The 26,421-nt window shown below is 40.6% G+C and overlaps 1 long non-coding RNA gene across 1 annotated transcript; it reads left to right on the top strand.

Annotated features, from left to right (window-relative positions):
• Nucleotides 1–1,830: 1,830 nt before the first annotated feature.
• Nucleotides 1,831–22,559, top strand: LOC123288981 (uncharacterized). Its single transcript, XR_006532641.2, has 3 exons — nucleotides 1,831–2,019; nucleotides 18,634–18,735; nucleotides 21,270–22,559. It is a non-coding gene; the product is annotated as an uncharacterized lncRNA (long non-coding RNA).
• The last annotated feature ends 3,862 nt before the right edge of the window (nucleotides 22,560–26,421 follow it).

Below are 26,421 nucleotides of genomic sequence, written 5' to 3'. Positions count from 1 at the left end.
ACCTATTCTGATACAGGTATTTAAAGCTAAAAATTTCCCCTAAATGCTTATTCAATACATCCCACAAACTTTGATATATTGTGTTTTCATTCTCATTCAGTTCAAAAATATTTTAATTTCCTTCGTGATGTCTTCCTTGACCCAGGGGTTATTTAGAAGTGTGTTGCTTAATTTCCAAATATTTGATATTTACTGAGAATTCTTACTGCTGTTGACCCCTAATTTAATTCTGTTGTGGTCAGAGAAAAAAAACTTTGTTTGATTTCAGTCTCTTAAAATGTATGGAGATTTGTTTTGTGATTCACTATATGATCTCTCCTGGAGCATGTTCCATGTGTACTTGAAAAGCATGTGTCTTCTGCCCCCATGGCTGCCTCACGTCTGTACATCCCTGTTAAGTTTTGGCAGCCTGCTAGTCCATTGCTTGCCCTAAATGGGCCCATGAGCTCAGGCTAGTGGAGCTGCTGGCTCTCCCTATCTGCTTGGCACCAAGACTGACACCTTTAATGGACAATGATCCAAATCAAGGAGCCCCTTCTGGTGACAGCAACAAGGCTGCTGGTTTTCTTGGGCTGCTGCAACCTGGATGAACTACCACCATAAAGCTGGGGGGCAAAGAGGGGATGAGAGCAGCCTAGGCAACAAGGCCGCAGACTCATGCTGTTCTTACCCAAAGTTCAGCAGATTTCATCAGTATGATTTTGGTCAATTTCCAGAGCACTGAAATGGTTGTTTTTGAGATTCTGATGAACCTCACAGTTGTTTTTTGTTTTGTTTTGTTTTTTTTTGAGGAAGATCAGCCCTGAGCTAACATCTGCCACCAATCCTCCTCTTTTTGCCGAGGAAGACTGGCCCTGAGCTAACATCCGTGCCCATCTTCCTCTACTTTATATGTGGGACGCCTGCCACAGCATGGCCTAATAAGCAGTGTGTAGGTCCACACCTGGGATATGAACCAGTGGACCCTGGGCCACCAAAGCTGAGCGCACAAACTTAACCACTGCGCTACAGGGCAGGCCCCTCACAGTTGTTTTTCAAAGGTAAGATTTGTCAACCTTCTCACTCCATCACGCCAGAAGTTCGAAGTCTGAAATAATTAAGATGTGGAAGAGTATGTACAGTATAATTCCATTTACATCTGCTCTAAGTACGGGCAAAACTAAACTACATGGTTTAAGGATGAGTGTATCGGTGGTGATACTGTGAAGAAAAGCAAGTAAATGATTATCATCTATGTGAGGATAGTCATTACCTCTCAGAGGAGGAAGGGGCGGTTGTGGAGGGAAGTGGACACATGGATCACATGGATGGTTTCCGGGATGCCAATACTATTCTATCTCTTGATTTGAATGGTAGTTAACAAATATTCACTTTAAAACCATTTCTTAAACAATATATGTAGTTTTATACATGCATGTTTCAGCATGTATATTATATATTACAATAAAAACTGTATAAATCACACTATTAATTTGTTAATTTAGTCAATAAATATTTATTGTGCAACTTTAGTATAAACAGCAGTTCTAGACAATGAGCATACAGTAACAAAGTCAGAGAACGTCTCTGTTCTCATGGAGCTTACAGCTTATGGGGAGAAAGACAGTGAAAAGTAAGTCCAAAAAAGGGGTAATTTCAGATTACAACAAAGAGTATGAAGAACAGGCTGGTGGCTAGGGGGAAGCACTGGGGAGGAGGGCCCTAAGCCAGCTCTGCCAGAGAAGGTCTCTCTGCGGAGATGACATTTGAGTGAGAACTGAAGAGTGAGAAGGAGTTGGCCATATAAGGATCTGGAGCAAGCGCCTCCCAGGGAGAGAAAATAAGTTCAGAGCTCAGAAAAGTCTGGAGAAGGAGAGAGGGACTTGCGAGCTGACATCAAACATCTGAAGGATTGCTTTGGATGGACGCAAGGAGGTGGAGTGAGGATCAGCGGGTAGAAGGCAAGGGCGGCTGAATTCTGCTGGAGGAAAGGCAGGCTTGGCGCCGTCGGAACTGAAAGCGGATCGCCCACACTTTGAGGTGAGGCTACAGGGGGTGAGAAGCATTTTTAATAGTCATCACTTCACTGTGTAACGTGTGAAAGCAATTCGGCACCTCTTCTTTTTTGGAATGGCTCTTTGAAAAGCACCCTAACTTCAGCAACATTGGCTCTAATATCTCATCTATTCCGGTAAAATGGTTCTCCCCCTTTTACTGCACAGCATCTCATGTTGCAGGTTAGAAGCAACAAAGGAAACAAGGTGATGCAGGGGCGCCCAGCCTGTAGGATGGGGTCTGGGTGGGCATGCTCTTTATGAACGGAAATCACAGTTTCCTTTGTAGAGAGTAAGACTTGGATTAAATTTTTGGATATTTTTTAAATGTCTTTTTCACAATCATGTATTGGGAAACCAATTTCTTACTAAACTGATTGAATAATACGTTTATGATCTATAATCGCACTTACAGCTTTTCTGTAAATGTAAACTATAATTTGTTGTCAATTTTATATGTTTTGCTGTAACATTTAAGAGAAGACCAGACTTTTTTTAAAAAAGAGTTTATTTAGAAAGTATCATCATGTAAATAAATTGTACCACTTTGATTTTCTTTGAATACAAGATTCATGATGCAAAGGTGAAGCCACTCATGAGGACTGTGCTTTTCTAAAAAGTTGGGTCTTTTCAAAAACATCTATGAACCATGCATGATTAATAAAGATTTCCTTTGAGGCAGGAAAAAATAAAAACTCCTTTTTTCCCATATTAACAATTATACACAAATGTTTGTACCTGCTTTATTTTCAATAGTCAAAAATGGGAAATAACTCAAATGTCCATAAACAGATGAATGGATAAACTAATAGTGCTATATCCAAAGATAAGAATATTACTCAGCAAAAAAACCCCAGAAGGATGAGCTATTCATATAATACCATTGAGGGATCTCAAAGTAATTATGAAACATAGAACAAACTAAAAAGAAAAAAGAGTAAACATTTTAGGATTCCAACCACGTAAATTCTAGAAAATGCAAAGGTGTCTATTGTAAGGAAAAGCAAATCAACGGTTATTTGGAGCATTGTGAAGGGCAGGGAGAGAGATTATAAAAGGACATGAAGCAAATAGATGGTGACAAGATATGATCATTACCTGACTATGAGAATGGTCTCACAGGTACATATGTATGTTGAAACTTATAAGATACCACATTTTAAATATGTGCAGTTTTATTACATATAAATTATACTTTCATAAAGCTTTTAAAAACGACTCAAGAAAAAAGCCTACATGTTCCACTCTTTTTGGAAAATGGTTTTGGCAACCCTGTATTAACTCCACCATTAGCGCAAGTGCCTCATCAAGAGGTACTTGAGGAGCCAGCACAGCCCATGTCACTGGAAGATTGTCACTCTCTTAGTAAGGTTAGTGAACACATGGTTTTTGGCCATCCCTCCTCCCACGTGGAACAATCTCCGGTTCTCCTGGTGGGACTTCTCTCTCCCCTATTGTGACAACCTTGACTTAACAATAGCCCTGGACAAAGAGTGGTCACGTCATGACCTGAGATGAGTCACATGGGCCTTCTTCCGCTGGACCCTCCTTTCTGCAGCGGTCCAAAGGTGGAGTCGAGGAGACAACGCAAAGCTGATGCCCCCTAGCGGTTGTCTCAGGGGCGACCTTAGCATTTCTGTGTAGAAGCGAGGGGGTGGCATTCGGCTTGATGGCAGGATTTCCTGGCCAGCTTGAAACTACTTTCACATGGCATTTGGAATAAGGGTAAGAAGTCTCAGCTGCCCAGCCTAAGAATCAGGGTGAGGGGGAGTTTAAGCTCCCCCAAATATCCCGTAGGAGTCACCACTGGTTAACTTTTAAAGACACTGCCAATTAGTATGCACTACCTAGATCCCCAGAGTCCATATGGTTTCTGACCCTGCAGAAGCTGGTTCTTTGGCTATTTTATTTTTAAATTTCGTGAGCCGCATTTTATTAATACCGTAAATACCCTTTTTGGTTTAACTTGCCCAGAGTTGGTTTCTATTACTTGCACCAGAGAAGGCTGATACGGTAGGGACCCGGGCACCAGATGGGATGAAGGGATCTTTAAAGCCTCTTTTGATGCTGTGGTCCTAAGATAAGCGCAAATATAATTAAGCCTCTCTCATAGGAATCAATAGTTATAGATGTGCTGGGAAGACAATACTCGGCTCAGTATCTCAAACAGACATGTTGGCTCTAGACACTTTGAAACAGTGAACTAAAGTATAATTTGCAGCCCTGGCGGTATAGTGGGGTACAGTTCCAGAAACGGGCTCAAAGTACACTTACTAGTGATATTCAGCAAACCTTGGAAGGAGACTCTGCCAGAATACCATCATCCATTAACACTGATGTCAACACATAATAAAACAATTCAGTGAATGTTGGGGGGGGATGGGGGGTAAGAATCTGTAAACATAAAGAGGATAATGGAATCATAAACATTCATCAACATCAAGAACAAATGTGGCAACAGGAAAACTGAAGAACTCTTTAGCAAATCTCAAGTAAGTCTCTCACCAGAAAATAATCGTGCTTCATATTTGATTTTCATTAGTGTATTTAGTGAATCTCGTGAAATCTTACAATATCCGCTCACTCTGGTTTAAATTGGAGCATGGCTACAGCAATGAACCTGAGAACAGAAAAGGGAAAAACAGTTCTTACTCTGAATTGGGGTGGGTGGGTGGTAAGAGCATAGTTCTATAGAATTTACTATAGAAAAAAAAGTTTCTATTGATTCAGAATCAACCTTTTTATGAAAATTTCTTCTGAAAAGAAATCTCTCTAGTTTTTTTTGGTTGTCTTTTTTTTTTTTTTTTTTTTTGCTGATGGGAACAGTGCTTCATGCAAGACAAAAAGCATCTGTTTTGTTGAACAGTGAAAATGACTTCTCAGCTTTTGGGCTTCTAATGGCAAATTAAACCACCTCGCCAAAGAAAAGAAAGTTACGAAAAAATGACTTTTATAATGTGGGAAATAATTGATGTATTGATCTCTACGAATTTCCTGTTTTTCTTACCTTAGAATGGTTTTCCTTAATGGCAACACAGGCCTTAAGAAAACAAAACGTAATTGATGGAAATTCTTTGTCTTCCCCTTTTTAAATTATTTAGTAACATTGGCCAGCTAAGAAATTGTCTCTACTCCTATACAATCCCCTATGCTAATTGTAGCCAGCAAATTAGTGATGATAACAGATTATACAAAGCAGGAGAGGGCTACACTAACGTGAGGGAGTAAAGCGAGCAATTAGGGGGCTCAGCCCTGGATGTCTTCACTCTGAATCCTTGTGAAGAATGAAGACAAAAGCTCTGCACCAAAATTGAAGGGGACCAGTTTTCTGATTGTGTCCTAGGGGATTTGGGTAAAGCTCAAGCAATTTGAAGCATACCCTCAGGTTGTACCCAGCAGAATTCCTGACCTCTGCCACATCCTATCTATCATAAGCCTTTATCAGGAGAAGATGCCAAATCACAAGCCATTTGGTGACACATAATTGCTTCGACATTGACAGCAGAGGGGTATATATCATCTCCTCTGTTAAAAAGGGAGTTAGCGTCTTAAATGGAAGAAGACTGAATGTAAAAGCAAATTGAAATAAACGCTAAAGGGAAGCTAAACTGATACGAAACTGAAAGGAGTATCAAAATAAAATGAAAGCTTAAACACAGATTGAAGAAAACAATAATGTGTGATTTCCGGTCTATTAGAAATATTGAAGAATCAGGAGTTCAAAGTAGGAAAGGGAATAATATAACTTAGGACAGCTCATGAAAGCACGGGACTGGTTTAAATGGCATACGAAGTATTGTGGTTGGTTTTGTGGATACCGGATTAAATAATAGTGAACCGCACAGACAGAAGGATCCCTTCCCAGTCTCACTTCTTTTGCTTCCATCAAGAGGAAGGTCTCAGGGCTAGCCTGTCTTCAACTTCTCTTTAGCACCTCCCATTAAAAAAGAAAAACAGAGCAGGCCACAGGCTCTGAGGCTTTGGCAGACAATATATGTAGCTCGAATTTAATGACGCTATGTAGTTTTTATTATATTTCTTTTTGCGGCTGCCTTCTATTTATGGCAAGTGAACTGGTTTCCATTTGTGATCGGCCTATAAATTTTTTTCTTTATTTACATTTTTAAAAACTGAGTCAACTTAAAGACAAGCATTGGGTAAGTTAGAGTACTGTAGGAAAAAGCAAAGACCAGTAGTGGGTCCAACGCAGTTGGGCAAAAGTCTTGTTAAGGAGTACGGAAACGATTTTAGTTAAGAAAATATCAGCGTGAAATCATAGACTGGCAGAGCTAAAGGAGAGTTGGAGCAAACAACCAAATCCCCTCATTTTACACCCGAGGACACCAAGGCCCGGAGACAAGCTTGCAATGGCCAAGACAGGCTTTAATCTCAGCCTGCTGCCTCCCCCTCCACTGCTTTTACCATTATTTAACTTGGAAGCTTCCCCAAAGCTATATGTGTTGGAATTGGGTAAATGTGTCCAGTGCACAAAGGTGTCAAAGTAAGGAGGCAGCCTACAAAGGAACTGATGTTCTTTAACGTGGATAAAAGTTGTGCTACTTGCAAAGCCACAGTGACATCTAGTGGTGTTCTTCGATAATGCAACTTTTGATGCAACAATTTGAGCAACTTTTTCATTAAAGAGCAAACGTTATTTTGTACAATATCCCTCAGTTTGGGTTTGTCTGTTTCCTCGTGAATAGATTTATTTTTTAACAGGAATACCACATAAGTGAAGTTGTGCCCTCCTTAGTGCATTATATAAAGAGGCAAATGAGGACGGTTTGTTCTGTCACTGGTGGTGCTAACTTTGGCTGCTTGGTTAAAATGATATCCTCCATGTTTATCCACTATAAAGTTATTGTCGTTTACTTTCTAATTAATAAATGATTTGTGGGGCAATATTTTCGGGCTATATAAATATCTTTTTCCTCTTCAAACTTTTATCCACAGTTTTAGTATCCATTGATAATTCTTGCTTGAATCAATTATTACCATAATGGTTGCAAAATGGTAATTCTCTAATTCTGTCATTCCTTTCCATAGTTTCATTGTTTTACAGAAAGAAGGGCTTTCTCTATTTTATTATTTATTTATGTTTTTATTTATTTATTAATATGGACTCATGAATTCTTACATCATCTATAATCCATACAACAATTATATGTATAAGTGTTCACTATAGCTACCATATTGGGCAGAGCAGATACAAGGAATTTCTTTAGGTTCTTTGTCCTTGCTGTTCCCTTTCATTCGAAGATTTCTTCCCAATAAATTATATATTATGTAAGAATTCACAAGAATATTCAGTATATATTCTATAGTAGATACTATATTAATATATTAAACACATAGATTTATGTATAAATTAGAGATTATGTATAAATCTCTGCATACAAATCTATACATAATCTATAATATATTGCTGTCATTATGTTTTTCTCTTAAAAAACATAAATGTCATGAAAGTCAGAAAAGTAAGAGGAGGAGTGACATCAGCATCACAGTGGAGTGAGCTCGCACAGGACTCTCTCCCTTCCAACATACAACAAAAAGGAGCAACCACATTCCAACAAAAAATATCCTAATAGCACATGAATCCTCAGAGACCCACAGCAGCCAAATGACAGAGGGCAGAGAGGCTGGAACCCCCTGGGGGGAGCTGGAATGGGGTAAGAGAGAACTTCGCTCCCTCCCCTAAAGACTGGGATCACTGCCACAGGAGGCTCCAAGAGGGAAGGAGTGGGGGAGGGGCCACGCATCCAGGGAATTGTCCTGGACTCCCAGGGCCAGTGCTGCCCAGACGGAAGCCCTCTAACGGGGGAAAGCTTTCATGTGAGGGGACCCCAATAAGCCAAGGCCCCAGGAAACCAGAGAGCGAGAGCTGATGGGAAACCTGGGTCTGTGCACAAGAGAAAGTGCCCCCCCCAACCCATGCTGTGCACTGCCATCTCAGCTGAAGGCAGAGGGCTCATAATATCAGATTCTCGACCCCCATCTAGTGGCAACAGGCTGTAACTGCAACAAAATAATAGCATTATGCGGAAAATCTGCTCCTCTACCATCCGGCAATTTATAAAAGCTCCAGACCAGAAAGAAAAGAATAAAAACACAGAATTATGTCCTGAGGACTTGGAAATAGGTAAATCAAATGGTAGTGAATTCAGAATAGCTATCATCAAAAAACTCAATGAGGTAAAGGGAAATATAGAGAAACAAGTCAACGAGTTCTGGAGCTACTTCACAAAAGACATTGAAACTATAAAGAAGAATCAATCAGAAATACTAGAGATGAAAAATACAATGGATCAGATAACACAGAATATGGATTCCCTGAATGCCCATGTGGTCACCATAGAGGAGCAAATCAGCGTAATCAAAGATATACAGGTTGAGTGGCTCCAGACAGAGGAAGAAAGAGAACTAAGACTAAAAAAACACTGAAAAAACTCTCCGAGAAATAGCTGACTCAATGAGAAAATGCAACTTAAGAATCATCGGTTTTCCCAAGGGCGAGGAAAAAGAAAATGGAGCAGAAGGCATGCTCAAAGAAATAATAGCAGAGAACTTCCCAAATCTAGGGATTGAGAGAGAAATGTGTGTGGAGGAAGCTTTCAGATCTCCCAGATATGTCAATGTAAAAAGACCTACTGCAAGGCATATAGCAGTAAAAATGGCAAAAATGAATGACAAAGAAAGAATGCTCAGGGCAGCAAGGCAGAAGAAAATAACCTACAAAGGAACCCCTATCAGACTTTCAGTGGATTTCTCTACAGAAACCTTACGAGCTAGGAGAGATTGGAATGACATATTCAAAACGTTAAAGGATAAAAATCTTCAGCTAAGAATGCTCTATCCAGCAAAAATATCCTTCAGATATGAGGGAGAAATTAAATCTTTTCCAGACAAACAAAAGCTGAGGGACTTCATAGCCACAAGACTCCTCCTACAAGAAATCCTGAAGAAGGCTCTCATACCTGAAAAAGGAAAAGAGGGAGATAGCGGTCACAAAACACAGAGTAAGGAGACAAATAGTAGAATCAGAATAGGATAGCAAATATTCAACTATAGCATTAGGACAAAGGGAAGGAAATCACCAAAAACAAAGACAATCTTATCACTCTTACCACAAACTCACAACACAAGTTGGATGAAGAGATGAAAATAATAACTTAGGAGGGGAGGAGGAAAGGGACTGAAACAGTCTAGGCTAAGGAAGTAAGAGACCACCAGAAAATGGACTATGTTATCCGTGAGATTCTGAATACAAACTTCAGGGTAGTCACTAAATTAAAAAACAGAACAGAGACACAAAAATAAATAAGGAAAAAGCTAAGAAACCCAGCATAAGAAATTGCAGAAGTCAATGGGTAGGCTAAAACACACAGGATGAGAAACAAAGGAAATGCAGGAAAACCAGAAGACGAGCAACAGAATGACAGCCTTAAGCCCTCATGCATCAATACTCACCCTCAATGTAAATGGATTGAACTCTCCAATAAAAAGACACAGAGTGGCAAGATGCATTAAAGAACAAGATCCAACAATTTGTTGCCTCCAGGAAACACACGTAAGCTCCAAGGACAAACACAGGCTCAGAGTGAAGGGGTGGAAGACAATACTCCAAGCTAATGGAAAACAAAAGAAAGCAGATGTCGCAATACTTATATCAGACAAAGCAGATTTCAAGATATAACAGGTAAAGAGAGACATAGAGGGCCAGTATATAATGATCAAAGGGACACTTCATCAAGAAGAAATAATGCTTATAAATGTCTATGCACCCAACACAGGAGCACCAAAGTTCATAAAGCAACTATTAACAAACCAAAAAGAAGATATCAAAGATAACCCAATAATCCTGGAGGACCTCAACACCCCACTCACAACAATGGACAGATCATCCAGACTGAAAATCAACAAGGAAACAGTGGAGCTAAACGAAAAGCTAAAACAGTTGGACTTAATAGACATATATAGAACACTTCATCCAAAAACAGCAGAATACACATTCTTCTCAAGCACACACGGAAAATTCTCAAGGATAGACCATATGTTGGGAAACAAGGCAAGCCTCTATAAATTTTTAAAAATTGAAATAATAACAAGCATCTTCTCTGTTCATAATGCTATAAAGCTAGAAATTAATTATAAGAAAAAAGCTGAGAAAGGCACAAAGATGTGGAGACTAAACAATGTGCTATTGAACACGCAATGGATCATTGAGGAAATTAAAGGAGAAATCAAAAAATATCTGGAGACAAACGAAAATGATAACGTGCCATACCAGCTTACATGGAATACAGCAAAAGCTGTATTAAGAGGGAAGTTCATCACAATACAGGCACATCTTAACAAACAAGAAAAATCCCCAATAAGTAATCTTAAACTACAGCTAACTGAATTAGAGAAAGAAGAACAAACAAAGCCCAAAGTCAGCAGAAGGAGAGAAATAATAAAAATCAGAGCAGAAATAAATGCTATTGAAACAAGAAAGGCAGTAGAAAGGATCAATGAAACAAAGAGCTGCTTCTTTGAGAAGATAAACAAAATTGACAAACCCCTAGCCAGACTTACAAAGAAAAAAAGAGAGAAAGCTCAAATAAACAAAATCAGAAATGAAAGAGGAGAAATAACAATAGACTCCACAGAAATACAATGGATTATAATAGAATACTATGAAAAACTATATGCCAACAAAATGGATAACCTAGAAGAAATGGATAAATTCTTAGACTCCTATAATCTCCCAAAGCTAAGTCAAGAAGAAGCAGACAATCTGAACAGATCAATCACAAGGAAAGAGATTGAAATAGCAATCAAAAGCATCCAAGAGAATAAAACCCCAGGACCAGACGGCTTTCCTGGGGAATTCTACCAAGCTTTCAGAGAGGATTTAATACTTATCATTTTCAAGCTATTCCAAAAAATTAGGGAGGATGGAATACTTCCTATCACATTCTATGAAGCCAACATCACGCTGATACCAAAGCCTGACAAGGACAGCACAGAAAAGGAGAACTACAGGCCAATATTGCTGATGAACATAGATGCAAAAATTCTCAACAAAATTTTGGCAACCTGAATTCAGCAATTCATCAAAAGGATCATACATCATGATCAAGTGGGATTCATACCAGGGACACAGGGATGGTTCAACATCTACAAATCAATCAACGTGCTATACCACATCAACAAATTGAGGAATAAAAACCACATGATCATCTCAATAGGTACAGAGAAAGTATTTGACAAGATCCGACAGCCATTTATGATAAAAACTGTGAACAATATGGGGATAGAAGGGAACTACCTCAAGATAATAAAGGCCATATATGACAAACTCACAGCCAACATCATACTCAATGGGAAAAAATTGAGTGCCATCCTGAAAACAGGAATGAGACAAGGATGCCCTCTATCACCACTCTTATTTAACATAGTACTGGAGGTTTTGGCCAGAGCAATTAGGCAAGAAAAAGGAATAAAAGGATTCCAAATAGAGAGAGAAGAAGTGAAACTCTCGCTGTTTGCAGATGACATGATCTTATATATAGAAAACCCCAAAGAATCCATTGGAAAACTTTTAGAAATAATCAGCAACTACAGGAAAGTTGCAGGGTATAAAATCAACCTACATAAATCAGTAGCATTTCTATACTCTAATAATGAACTAACAGAAAAAGAACTCAAGAGCACAATACCATTCACAATTGCAACAAAAAGAATAAAATACCTCGGGGTGAATTTAACCAAGGAAGTGAAAGACCTATACAACAAAAACTACAAGGCTTTTCTGAAAGAAATGGATGATGACATAAAGAGATGGAAAGACATTCCATGCACATGGATTGGAAGAATAAACATAGTTAAAATGTCCATTCTACCTAAAGCAATCTACAGATTCAACGCCATCCCAATCAGAATCCCAATGACATTCATTACAGAATTAGAACAAAGAATCCTAAAATTCATATGGGGCAACAAAAGACCCCGAATAGCTAAAGCAATCCTGAGAGAAAAGAACAAAACGGGAGGCATCACAATCCCTGACTTCAAAACATACTACAAAGCTACAGTAATCAAAACAGCGTGGTACTGGTACAAAAACAGGCACACAGATCATGGAACAGAATTGAAAGCCCAGAAATAAAACCACACATCTATGGACAGCTAATCTTTGACAAAGGAGCTGAGGGCCTACAATGGAGGAAAGAAAGTCTCTTCAACAAATGGTGCTGGGAAAACTGGACAGCCACATGTAAAAGAGTGAAAATTTACCATTCTTTTTCACCATTCACCAAAATAAACTCAAAATGGATCAAAGACCTAAAGGTAAGACCTGAAGCCATAAGGTTTCTAGAAGAAAATGTAGGCAGTACACTCTTTGACATCAGTATTAAAAGGATCTTTTTGGACACCATGTCTTCTCAGAGAAGGGAAACAATAGAAAGAATAAACAAATGGGACTTCATCAGCCTAAAGAGCTCCTTCAAGTCAAAGGAAAACAGGATTGAAACAAAAAGACAACCCACTAACTGGGAAAAAGTATTTGCAAGTCATATATCCAACAAAGGGTTAATCTCCATAATATATAAAGAACTCACACAACTCAACAACAAAAAATCAAACAACCCAATCAAAAAATGGGCAGGAGACATGAACAGACATTTCTCCAAAGAAGATATATGGATGGCCAATAGGCACATTAAAAGATGTTCAGCATCACTGATCATCAGGGAAATGCAAATCAAAACTACACTAAGATTTCACCTTACACCCATTAGAATGACAAAAATAACCAAAACAAAAAGTAACAAATGTTGGAGAGGTTGTGGAGAAAAAGGAACACTCAAACACTGCTGGTGGGAATGCAAACTGGTACAGCCACTATAGAAAACAGTATGGAGATTCCTCAAAAAATTAAAAATAGAAATACCATATGACCCAGCCATCCCACTACTGGGATGCTCTATCCCAAAGAGCTTGAAGTCAGCAATTCCAAAAGTCCTATGCACCCCAATGTTTATTGCAGCATTATTTACAATAGCCAAGACATGGAAGCAACCTAAATGCCCATCAACAGGTGATTGGATAAAGAAGATATGGTATATATATACAACTCAGCCATAAAAAAGAATAAAATCGTCCCATTTGCAACATCATGGATGGACCTTGAGGGAATTATGTTAAGTGAAATAAGCCAGATAGAGAAGGACAATCTCTGTATGACTCCACTCATATGAGGAATTTAAACATGTAGACAAAGAGAACAGGCTAGTGGCTACCAGGGGAAAGGGGGGATGGGGGTGGGCACAAAGGGTGAAGGGGTGCACCTACAACACGACTGACGAACAATAATGTACAACTGAAATTTCACAAGATTGTAACCTATCATTAACTCAGTAAAAATTAACTTTAAAAAAAACAAAAAACTCTTGAATGTAAGCTAATCTCTGTTATTACATCAAAAAAAAAAAAGCATGAGGAATTGTTCCAGGTTAAGGAGATTGAAGAGATATGACCATTGAACATTATGCATAATCCTGGATTTAATTCTGCACAGGGTGTGGGGGAAGGAAGGAGTTGTAAATACCTATAAAGGACGTAATGCAGATAATTGGTGAAATTTGAACAATCCTGTGAATTAGATACTGTGGATTAAATAAGGACACTGTACTAGTGTTAAATTTCCTGTTTTGATCATTTTACTGTGATTATGTAAGAGAATGTCCTTGTCTTAGGAAATATACACTAAAATATTTAGGGATAAAGCTTCCTTACGTCTGCAGCTTACTCATGTGGTTCAAAAAATAATGTGCGTGCGCGTGCGTGTGTGTGGACAGAGAAAATGATAAGCAAATGTGGCAAAATGTTAACAACAGGTACAGAGTTCACGGAGGTTCTTTGTAGTATTCTAGCAAGTTTTCTGTATGTTTGAAATTGCAGTTGGCCCTGCGTATCTACGGTTCCACATCCTAGAATTCGGCCAACTACGTATTGAAAGGCCTGCAATGGTTGCGTCAGTACTGAACACGTACAGACGTTTTTCCTTATCATTATTCTGCAAACAATACAGAATAACACCTATTCACATAGCATTTATAATGTATTAGGTATTATCCGTAGGAGAGAGACGATTTAAAGCATATGGGAAGATGTACTAGGTTATATGGAAATATTGCATTTCCTGTAAGAGATGTGAGCATCCGGGGAGCTTGGTATCTGCGGGGGCGGGGGGGGGGGGGGGGGGGGGGCGGGGGGTCCTGGACCCAATCGCCAGAGGACGTGGAGAAACGACTACATATCTGCAGAAACGACTGATATCAAAATAAAAGTCACCAAAAAAAGAGAAAATTGATTTCAAGGCATTTTTAAGTGCCTTATTTATTGAAAAACAAATGAAAAAAGAGCAAAATAAACAAATAAACTTGCACCTAGAGGCTTGAGAATTTCAAGGTCTCAGCTAAGTTTCTTTCCACTGTGCATGCAGTTTGAGAGAGAGCCCCACTCTTTTCATGAGGGAATTTTCATGCTAGTCAAGGAAATCTATTATAAATTACTAGCTTAAATTCCCCAGATGTCTGGAGAATTCCTCAAAGGCACACATATTTTTATAAAAGCTGACACACTTAATATAACATACAAAAGGCTTTTCTCCATGTTGGGTTCTGGCATAGAACCCAAGGAACCAGCTGTGACTACCCTTAATTTGGAATAGAAGAACCTGGCTATAGAAAAAAATGCTCTGAAATGTAATTCTCCTCATTGTAAAAGGTATAGAAAATGGAGTGCTGGTGAGATTGCAGTTGGAGAGAGTGACTCTCTGGATGTGAGGGAAGCTGATGTGAGCATTGGATAGAAAGAAAATAAAAATAAAAAATAATATCAGGCTTTGGAACTAAACAGCCGTGGATTAAATTCGTAGTTCTGGAACTTACTAGTGGTGTGCTCTGTGACTTTAATTTGTTTTACCACTATGAACCTCAGTTTCCTTGACTGGAGAATTAGGGTTATTTTGAGTGAGTTTTCTATACCTGGCGCTGCAAGTGATGAATGTACTATAGGTCCTGGACCAAGCACGCTGAAGTGGGTGATGGATGCTGACTGCTGGGGCATCCTCATCTCTTACCTGCACTACCACAGCCTCTTATCAGGTCTCCGACATCCGCTCTCGTCCTCCTTCCAATCCATTTTCCACACAGTACCAGCATGAGCTTCCTAAAAGACAGATCTTCAGCTCAAAGTCCAAACTTCCTCATGTAACACACCAGCCCCTTCAGGACCTCATGGTCACATCTGTAAGGATCTGTCTGGCCTCTCTCACAATACTCCTCCCCACCCCTTGCCTTTATCTCCTCCACCCTCTCAGCTCTAGGGCTTCTCTGTAGACTTGTGCAATGATGCACATGTTCTGTATCTGCAGGGTCCAATATGGCAGCCACTACCACACACGGCTATTGAGCACTTGAAATGTGGCTAATGTGACTGAGGAACTGAATTTTTAATTTTTGAAATTTTATTTAAATTTAAATCTGAATAGCCACACATGGGTAGTGGCAGCCATATTGGACAGAGCAGACACATAAAACATCTTTAAGTTTCCAACTAGTTATGTCCTCTCTTGCCTCTGGGTCTTTGCCCTTGATGTTTCCTCTCATCTGAAGACCTTCTCTTCATTCATTATGTCTCAGCCTACATGTCCTTGTTACATGCTTTCACAGGATAGGATGTATATAAACTCTACCACTGATAAGCTTTCAACCAACAAACTTTCCTTGGTGCAAGTAAGATTAAGTTTCAGGACAATAACACATTAACTATGCCTTTTGCTTTCTACTGACACATATGCAAGGAGTTTTTCTCCTTGCCCTTGGATGTTCATTAATTAAATGAGTGGAGGACATGCATGGGTGGTCACAGACCATGATTCATCCCATCAATGTGTTTTGTTTAGCTTTCACAACATTTTAAAAATGGAGCCACTTTTTTTTTTTTGGTAGGGAAGACTGGCCCTGAGCTAACATCTGTTGCCGAACTTCCTCTTTTTGCTTGAGGAAGATTGTCGCTGAGCTAACACCTATACCAATCTCCCTCTATTTCATGTGTAGGATGCTGCCACAGCACGGCTTGATGAGCAGTGTGTAGGTCCGAGCCCAGGATCTGAACCCACAAACCCCAGGCTGCTGAAGCGGAGCATGCAAACTTAACCACTATGCCACCGGGCCAGCCTCGAGCCAACATTTTATTTATTTATTTATTTATTTATTTATTTATTTATTTATTTTGTGAGGAAGATTTGCCCTTAGCTAACATCCTTTGCCAATCCTCCTTTTCTTTTTTTCTTTGCTTGAGGAAGATTAGCCCTGAGGTAACATCCACGATGATCTTCCTCTACTTTTTATGTGGGATGCCACCACAGCGTGGCAGATGAGTAGGTCTGCAGCTGGGATCCAAACCTGCCAACCCTGGCCACCGAACTGGAGGATACAGACCTTTAACCACTCAGCCACAGAGCTCACCCCCCAAGCAAACATTTTAAATGGAAGAGATTTCATTAGAAATATGGATTCCTGAATGCTTTGGAAAAATTGGAACAGCTGGCCACAGTGGACCCACATTCACTTCTGCTCAGCCAGCTCATTACCAGCTAGACTTATTCCAATATTGTAGTCACTAGCCAAATGTGGCTATTTAAATTTAAATTAATAAAAATTGAGTAAAATTTAAAATTCAGTTCCTCAGTCTCACTGGCCACATTTCAAGTGCTCAATAGGCACATGTGGCTGGTGGCTACCAGGTGGGACAGGGCAGATACAGAACATGTCCATCATCCTAAAATGTTCTGTTGAGCCTTATTATCTAGAGGGTAGTCCCGCAGATAGAGCAACAGCTTTTCAGGTCTCTGTGGTCCCCAGCCTGACCTCTGTAAGCATTTGAATTTGAGAACCTGGTCTACCAGACACTTTTTGGTTTCTGCTTAGTTTTGCAATGTTTTGACAACCCTGCTAACCCTATCCTGTCAGGAAGGTATAAAAGGAGAAAGAGGTGGAAGTGATCTGAAATAGTGAATACAGAAGTAGGATAATAAACCTGGGAAGTGGTGTGTGTGTGTGAGAGAGAGAGAGAGAGAGATAAGCACTACCTTAGTAGAAACTATTCAAGCAGGAAGCAAACCATGTGCATATGTAATCAATACTCAGCAAAAGGCGAGCAAAAGCAGTCAAAATGGAGTGATTCCTGGGGCCAGCCCCGTGGTGCAGCAGTTAAGTGTGCACCTTCTGCTTCAGTGGCCCAGGATCCGCCGGTTCGGATCCTGGGTGTGGACATGGCACCACTTAGCAAGCCATGCTGTGGTAGGCATCCCACATATAAAGTAGAGGAAGATGAGCACGGATGTTGCTCAGGGCCAGCCTTCTCAGCAAAAAGAGGAGGATTGGCAGCAGATGTTACCTCAGGGCTAATCTCCCTAAAAAAAACAAAGGAGTAATTCCTGGGTATGTAACCTGCAGGGGTCACAGGTAGTATAAATATAAATGAAGGGGGTCTGGGTAGGGTCTGTTGAACTAGGGGGTGGTGATGGGGAGTAGATGTTGGTTTAAGGGCAGGAGCCCCCAAATTCCTGTTGAATATTACAGTGGGAATGGGCTTGGATCTTCCAATTTTTCTAGAGAACTCAGGAATCCAGACTTTTTATGTGAAATCTCCAAATTTTTAGATGTTAGCTCAGATTTTTTGGAAACACTGTCCAGGCAAAGCAAACGAAGTTTCCAGTCGGATTTAGCCCCTGGGTGCGAGTTTGCCAAGTCTGAGTCAGGAGGTTGGCAGCGCAGCAGAGACCAGCTCGCCTGAGGCTGATCGCAGAGAAGCCTGGGCATTGAGAATGCAAGATCAGTCTGGGAGGCAATCATGCCACCATCCCGCGACACTGGGTACAAAGGTCCCAGGCTCATCGGGGGCTATCTGCAAAGCATCAAAGTCATAGAGCAGCAGCGAGTGCTGATCTCTTGGACGCTATGATTTCCAAACCTTGGTGCACACAGGAATCCCTTAGGAAGCTTTTCAGAATTCTGATGCCGAGGTGTCACCCTAGCCCAGGTGAACCAGAATGTCTAGGGGTAGGACCCGAGGGGATTACAATATGCAACAAAGTTTGAGAACCAATACACTACGGGACTCTATGATTCCAAGTACCTGTCTCCACAGTGTTGATAAATCTGGTCTTTGGGGGGAAATATGCCCATAGAAGGCAAGAAAGCTATAGTCGACCCTCCATATCCATGGGTTCTGAATCCTCGAATTCAACCAACCACAGATTGAAGGCCCACGATGGCTGTGTCCATACTGAACAAGCACAGACTTTTTTGTTGCACTATTCCCTAAGAAACACAGTATAACAACTTTTCACATAGCCTTTACATTATGTATTATAAGTAATCTAAAGATGATTTAAAGTATATGGGAGGCTGTGTGTAGGTGATATGCAAATATTGTGCCATTTTATGTAAGGAACTTGAGTATTTGCAGATCTGGGCATCTGCAGGGGTCCTGGAACCAATCCCCCCCATATTGAGGGATGACCGTATTTTAAATTTTGAAGGTTTTCTCACTTTCGATGGCAAATGAATCCAGGAGTGACAAGCTTAAACCCGTCCTTAGTCACTTTGGACTTAGGAACGACGGACTTCACAAACAGCCACAGGTGAGTGGAGAAGTTGGGCTCCCTGTCAAGGAGCTCATTGCACTTTATTGGTGTTATTTAATTATGCGTCCTCAAATGGACTCTGAGAGCTCTACGAGGGCAGGACTGTCCCAGGCATGGAGCCCACATTCGGGGCCTAGGAGTTACTTACAAATATGTGTTGATTAGATGCCATGGGGACGTAGGGAAGGTAAGTTAATTGGGGGCAAAAGGATGTGGGGTGGGATACTGGTTGAAGCTACATTTCGACAGCACTTTACACAGAACTGAGAAAGCATCCGTTGTCCGTATCCAAGAACAGAGGTGGGTTTGATGGAGACCACCTGTGATGGCTATTGAAAGAATGAAACCTGCAAAGTACCCAGCCCATAGGAGTGTCCAGGAGGAGTCCCTAAGATGGCTTCCTTACGCCCTCTGCCAATTTTAAGTATAAGAATGAAAAACTCTGAAAAACCTGTGTCTGTGAATAGGGACACACCATAATGTGATGATTAAGCAGACTCTGAAGCCAGAGTGCCCAGGTACCACTTTGGACTTCAAGCACATCATTGAACGCCTCTGTGCCTCAGTTTCCTCATCTGGAAAATGTGGACCATAATACCTACGCCAACAGGTGGGTGTAAGGAGTTAAGGGGTGATTTTGTGTAAAGGGATCAAAAGAGTACCTGGCACAGGGCAAGTGTTAGCTGGTATTTTGTTGGAGAATATCAGAAAAAAGGACGTAGTGCTTCTTTTGGATAAACACGTCAGATGTTTGGAAAACACGGACCATGAGCTACCTAGAATCCAGGGTTCACAAGGTCTTGGGGTCAAAGCCTAAGGGGAAAGGGAGGCGAGACAGCTCCCTAGTTCTCAGACTCTGTTTAAATCTCTTTAAACATGCGGTAGTAGTCTAGAAAGATTGGCTGATTCAGTGAGAATGATTACGCACACACTGGTCCCCTCACCCCCAGGCCAGGGTGGATAGTGGGGGACCCTCAAAGTCCATGTCCTGTGACGGTGTGCTAGTAACTGCGCCTTCTGATCCGATTCTAAACGAGTCACACCGCACCTGAGTTCACTGAACTCGTCCACTTCTGTCTTCAAAGTATGATGTGCTGTGTATGCACGTGCATTTGACTAAGCAGAATGTTAGTTTGTGTTTGGATTTGGGACTTATGAAGTATGTGTCTGCTCCATATGTCATTAAAAATATTCTTTTTCTAAGCAGTTAACACCACTTTCTGTCCTTTCTTATAGAAAGATTTCTTAAAAGTTGGTTTTTCCTTCCCCCCAGATTACCAGGTGGCCTTTGGTTGCTGCTGTCCACTCCAGGCACAGATGCAGTTCTTAGGTCCCATTTCTTCAGACTATTTATTTTTTTCTCAACTGTGGAAGAAACTACAAAAACCTAAACCCGTAACGTAAGATATATGGCGACAGCATGAAGGCAGGCTCTTGGCCCGTAAAATTCAGATTGAAAGTCTTAAATGTTCTCGTGACACAAATTAGCTCAGCGAATTGGCTGCCTTCCCTTGTCAGCATCGCTCCTCACACACACGGACTCAGAAATTGGTCCTGCGCTGTCAGCAACTCGAGAACGCAGGCAGAGGCTCCAGCTTTCGAGCTCGCTTCTGTGGGAGTTGTACAAAACATTTGTTTTTTACAACTGTAAAAAAATGCGCTTCATTTTTTTAAAGGGAGAGGGAGGAGTTTGGGGGTGATTTAAGAAAGACTAGTGGCTTTGAAAAAGATTTATTCAACAACTCGTGAGAAAACAGGAGTTTATAATGTTTATATCTGTCTGTCCGTTTTGCGTTGCCTCTCAGAAAGATGTAATGCTTATCTCGGGAAGGAAGCAGTTTTATATTTTAAAATTCTCTAAACCAAAACTTGCCTCCCCAATCTCAAACACTTCCCAGCTTTTCCTGCAAACTGGGTCACCCCATGTCAGCACAATTTGTGGCTCTAACTAGACAGTTTGCCTTTTCCCAGTAAATGATACAAGGACATTTTATAGCCAACAGCTTCCAACTTCCACGTCTTCATGGATTGTGGCTTGCCATATATTAAGATTTATTCTGCACCCCAACTATTATTTATTTACTCTGTTTTCCCTTTAAACAATTCACCAAAAATTTTATGTCAAATTGATAGTTTTAAATATTATAATATCCCAGAAATTCTATTCCACCTTCTCACCAAAGCTCACATACAATACTTTTAAATTTAATAAAATGGCTGTCTTGAATGCGACATGATACACATGGATATTTGGGTATTTTTTTGAGATGAGCAGATATGACAGAAAGAGCACTAGACTGGAATCCAGGAGCCCTAAGCACTATGCCCAGCTTTGCCATCAACTGTGTGGCCTTGGACAAGTTGAATAATTTGCTATCTTGTAAAATAGGACAAGAGATCTAGAACTCTGAAGGCTGGTTTACTCCCAAAATTCTATGGTTCTTTAATTATGTTGTTTTTTTTTTTTTCAAAGATTTTATTTTTCCTTTTTTTCCCAAAGCCCCCTGGTACATAGTTGTACATTTTTTTAGTTGTAGGTCCTTCTAGTTGTGGCATGGGGGACAGCGCCTCAATGTGGCCTGACGAGCGGTGCCATGTCCACGTCCAGGATTTGAACTTCAGCCTCCGAAGCAGAGCGCGAGAACTTAATCATTCGACCACGGGGCCGGCCCCATATGGTTCTTTAATTCTGTATGCTGTGGGAAAAAAACTGACAATGTTTTACCTTCAAATATAAATAGTTTCCAACATTTCTGGGTGGTTAATCAACCAAAATGGTGGGTAGATTAGGTCAGACCTTGCAGGTGCGCCTGCACTGGCACGCCAGCCAGGCTTGCTGCTTCACTGCAGAAACCCTGTAAACTGTTGCATCTGCTGCGAACCTTAACCACAAATGTTCCTCAGAGGTGAGCGTCTTCATGTGTATTTCTTCTCTAAGAATCTTCCATAAAAGCCATAGTTCCAAAAACAAGGAACCCTCTCTCACCAAAATAGCAGGCTTATTTGCTCTCCATCAAATGTTCGCACATTTTGATGGGATCAGAATCATCTGCAAAATTTGTAAAAAGGTAACAGATGCTCAATCTCCATCCCAAACTTATCCAATCAGAATCAGTGGGGTTGGGCCCAGGCATCTGCAGTCTTCACATGCTTCTTCCCTGCTCCCAATGTCCATCAAAGATGGAGAAACACCGGCCTAGGTTCATGTAACAATACGGTAATACCATAGAGTGCAAAATTCAAGCATAGACCTAAATTGAAAATACATTTAAATGAAACACTTGGTCACCAATTTTTCTTTTCTTTTCTTTTCTTTTTTACTGAACTACTGGAATTAAAGAAAAATGAAAATATACAGATTCTACACTTTCACAAGTGAACATCAGATTTACCCACACTGCTTCTGGTTCTCATATTTTTCACTGTGATCAGTACAGAACATCTACACTATTCATATTCAATAAATGAGAAGCCAAACTTTCCCAGTAATCACAACATCTCTCATGCAAACAGAAGAGTTTGATGAAAACAATTTCATTTTCTAGAGAGGGTGGGCGGGGGGAAGGTATCTGGAGTGAGTTAGAAACCCCACTCAACCCACCTCAGCTCCTGCCCACTATTGCCAGGCAGGAGTGAGCAACCTCATGTGGCCAGATCTTCCCATTTTCCAAGAGAAGCTAGAAATTGAGTTTGTATTTATATTCTTGCAATTTTTAAATGGTTGGCAATTAATTCAAATGTTTTTTAAAACACCACTTAGAAGTGTACCTTTGTGTCCAAACATAAAACAAAGCAAAATACATCAGCCCAGATTTTACCTAAATGTCCTAAGTTTGTAATCTCTGTTCTAGTAGCTCTCAGTTCTGTATCTGAATTCAGTTAAGACAATCCACTCACAGAAATGACTTCATCCAGCTGGCACATAGTGTTATGCTCTCTGCCTCTAGAACCAGCAGAAGTCTCTGCCACCTTTGAACTATGGGGTTCATACGAGGAGCCACACACTAGGTTCATTTGTTCACCCAGCAGACATTTAGCAAGCTCCCGTCCTGTGCCAGGCACTGAGAGCACAGTGGTAAATCAAATCTTAGCTAAGTTTAGTATTTGGCATAGCACATAAAAAATATACGAAGCTCACCAGTCAGTGGTCAAGATTAAAAATACAGACAGGCAAAATCTGAAGAGCAGAATGATAGATCAGAGACCATTTTTTCAGATGAGGCTGAAGCCCAGAAAAATGAAGGTTAGCCAAGGATCACACAGCTAGAATGAGAATAAAAATCACAGCCCAGAGCTCCTGCCTTGAGTCAAGACTCTTCTCACCCCTTCTGCTATTTCCCTAACCCAAGGGGACTGAGAAAGGACTGACAAAGGAAACTACCCGGCTTTATGCCACTCAGAGAGATGACCTCACTTTGCCAAGTTCTCATTTGGAAAGTAATTGAATATTCCATCTAGAATTGACTCAGAATTTCTCCTACCTTCAGGGAGATTATCATTTCCAGCTAGTGAGAAGCCATTCTCTCTTACCTCAGAACATATGAAACAACAGAAAAGAAAGGAGTTGTTTATATCTATTACGAATAGAAAGAAAAATTGAGTCAAACAGCCAACATTCACAAAATAGGAAAAGAACACCAATATCAGTGTTAGTAAGAGCCAGGAAAATGAACAGGATTGCAGAAGTGAGGGTGAGGGAAGGGTTTACTCAGTCTTCGCTAGAAATGTCCTACCTTTACTCTGAAACCACACTGCAACCGAATAATGAATCCACTGGAAGAGAGAAAGGAAGTATTTTCCTGAGTGGCCACAAGAATAACTAGTTCTATAAGCTGCCCCTAGTATTTTTGATCATTTTCTAAGCAAGCACTACATATAAAATGTAACCTTATTTTGAAAAGTCATAGCATTCTCTATCTTCAAAGGTGGAGAAACAGGTGTGCCTGAACTGCTGAATTTCACAAGTGTTTGGAATGTATATGAATTTCAGAAGCTAAATGATAGATGGTAGACTCTAGAAAGAGAAGTGAAAATGACTCCTGGGGTGTGCTTGTCAATAGCGCAGTTCTCCTATCTCCAAATAAAAAAGCAACTTGAAAAGACTAATTCCAGAAGAGAGATTATGAGTGACTTTTATTCTTTTTAAATACTTTCCAAGTAATAAGCAATGTTGAAAAACAGGAGGAAAATTTTTTTCTTTTAAAGATTGGCACCTGAGCTAACATCTGTTGCCAATCTTTTTTTTTTTCTCCCCAAAGACCTCCCCAGTACACAGTTGTATATTCTAGTTGTGGTCCTTCTGGTTGTGCTATGTGAGATGCCACCTCAGCATGGCCTGATGAATGGTGCCATGTCTGCGCCCAGGATCCGAACCAGTGAAGCCCTGGGCCGCCGAAGCGGAGCACGCGAATTTAACCACTCAGCCACGGGGCTGGCCCCAGAAAAAGTATTTTTAAAAATAACAAAGCATTTAAAAAAAATCAAAACCTTGTAATTATTTATTTATATATTTTTTTGCTTGAGGAAGATTAACCCTGAGCTAACATCTATGCCAATCCTCCTCCACTTTGTATGTGGGTCGCTGCCACAGCATGGCTAACAAGTAGTGTAGGTACATGCCTGGGATCCAAAGCCACAAATCTGGACCACTGAAGTGGAGCACAGGAACTTAACCACTATGCCGCAGGGCCAGCCCCCAAAATCTTGTAATTCTTACCTTCAACTTGCCGTGATTCTAAAATTGGAGAAACTCTATTCTCAGGAAAGCCAGAGTGGAAGCAAATAGGGTGTAAAACTTACTTGAAGCTGTTTTTTTCAAAACTGGCACATTAATTTATTAGTGCTTAAATCTCTGTAAGGTCTTTGTCCCATTACCACAGCCTTAGAAAAAATTCCCCCTTTTAAACTTGGAAACTACACAATTTTTCCTTTCCCATTAACCAATTAAATTCACAATTTGACATCATAACAAAACCTTTAGGGAAAGCAGTGTTACGATGGAACATGCTCATGAAACAAGGCATACTTAAAACACTGAAGCCCTAATGAGGGACGGACCTCAAGGAGCCTGTTGTTCAGTCCAATGTTTAAAAATCAGACCCTTAAGAGACGTGCAAACAGCATGATTTAGATCACTAGAACGAGTTTTATGAAATGAAAAACACCACACAGTGGAAATACATGTTGATGACTAGTATGAAAGTTTAGATTAAGTACTAACCTTGATGTCAAAGTTCACAAGGTGATAAAAGTTTTTAAGGGAAAAGTGATCATGAGGGAAAATGCACATGCAGTCTGAAAAACAGTAGAAATCATTAAACGGACAGGAAAAGCGGCCTAAAAAGGGCCCATAAGAGATGTGATATTTTCTCATTTACTTTGATCAAGTATAATAGAAGGGAAATTGAATCTTATTTTCCTCTTTTCTCTTCACTAGTACAAACTAGGTAGTTAAACTTTGTCTTCCTAAGTCCAAAGTCTGGCAGTGAGTTGGGAACTATCACAAAAATGACCGAAAAACAGAAATTTTAAATACAGATGGCATTATACAATGCTACTATCCCAGCATATTGGAACAAGGAACAAATTAAGCCAGAGGTTCTCAACTGGTATGTTTTGAGTCATTCACAGGTATGCTCCCAAATTTTGAACATGTAAATAAAATTGTCTTGCTTTCACTGAGGTGTGGTAGTCATCAGCACTGCCAACAGGTTCTCTTTCCAGACCCCGGGAGGGAGACTGAACTTTCGTACCTTCTTGCGCTGGTGGGGCCATAGTTCTGGCCACAGGGGGTGAGCGGAAGGGACACAGGTCCACTGCCGGGAGGAGCACGTAACTGCTAACCTACAGCCTTCCAGAGCCCTTTCCCTTGGCCACAACCATCAGGAAGGTTCAAGACAGTGGCTATTCCATCAGCCTAGAATCCCCGAGTGCCTGCACGAAATAGAGCTCCCAGCCAACTTGCAGATAGGCACATATGCAGTGTGTGCCCGGGACATAAACCTTTGTTGTTCTGACGCCGCTGAGATTTTGAGGGTTTTTGTTACTAGAGTGTAATACAGCTCACCCGACTGAAGCAAAAGGACACACATTGGGAGGGTGCGATTTGTCCACCAGGCTGCTGAGAGGCTCATGAGACTCAGGAGAGCTGGGGTCTCTGTGCCATCAGGAAGTAAGAAGTGTATTATAAGGTTAAATTCATGCCAAAGAAGTCTGCACTTTTATTAAAACATCTGAGTACTTTTCCTTAGGTCCATGTGAGAGAAAGTCCTTTGGGAAGAAGAGTCAACAATGCTAAAGGATAGCTAAGTTCACTGTGCTGTAAATGATTTCAACTTTGTGTGCAATTTTATTCCTTCAAATAAGACAACAGGAAGTTTAATATTTGAACATGTACTTTTACACAAAGGCTGAAAATCAGCCTTTTAAATCAGAGATGGCTGCTAGGTCTTTGGACAAGAGCCTGACTACCAGTAGAGGGAGCCACCTGCTCTGTTCCTGCCTACCCTGGCTCACAAAAGCCTGGCGAGAAACTTCCAGCTACACGTGGGAGAAATTCATTCTCATCTAGCCACTTCCTTTCTAGATGTAAAATCGTGCTGGTGCCAGGCTAGTTGGATAGAATCACCCAGGATGCTTTGAAATGCACGTGCTCAGGCACCCCCAAAGGCTGATTCGGTAGGT

The sequence above is a fragment of the Equus asinus genome, chromosome 9, assembly GCF_041296235.1.
Source record: "Equus asinus isolate D_3611 breed Donkey chromosome 9, EquAss-T2T_v2, whole genome shotgun sequence".
Taxonomy (NCBI): Eukaryota; Metazoa; Chordata; class Mammalia; order Perissodactyla; family Equidae; genus Equus; species Equus asinus.
Note: the sequence above shows the minus strand (reverse complement) of the source record. Positions and strands in the feature narration are given on the sequence as shown.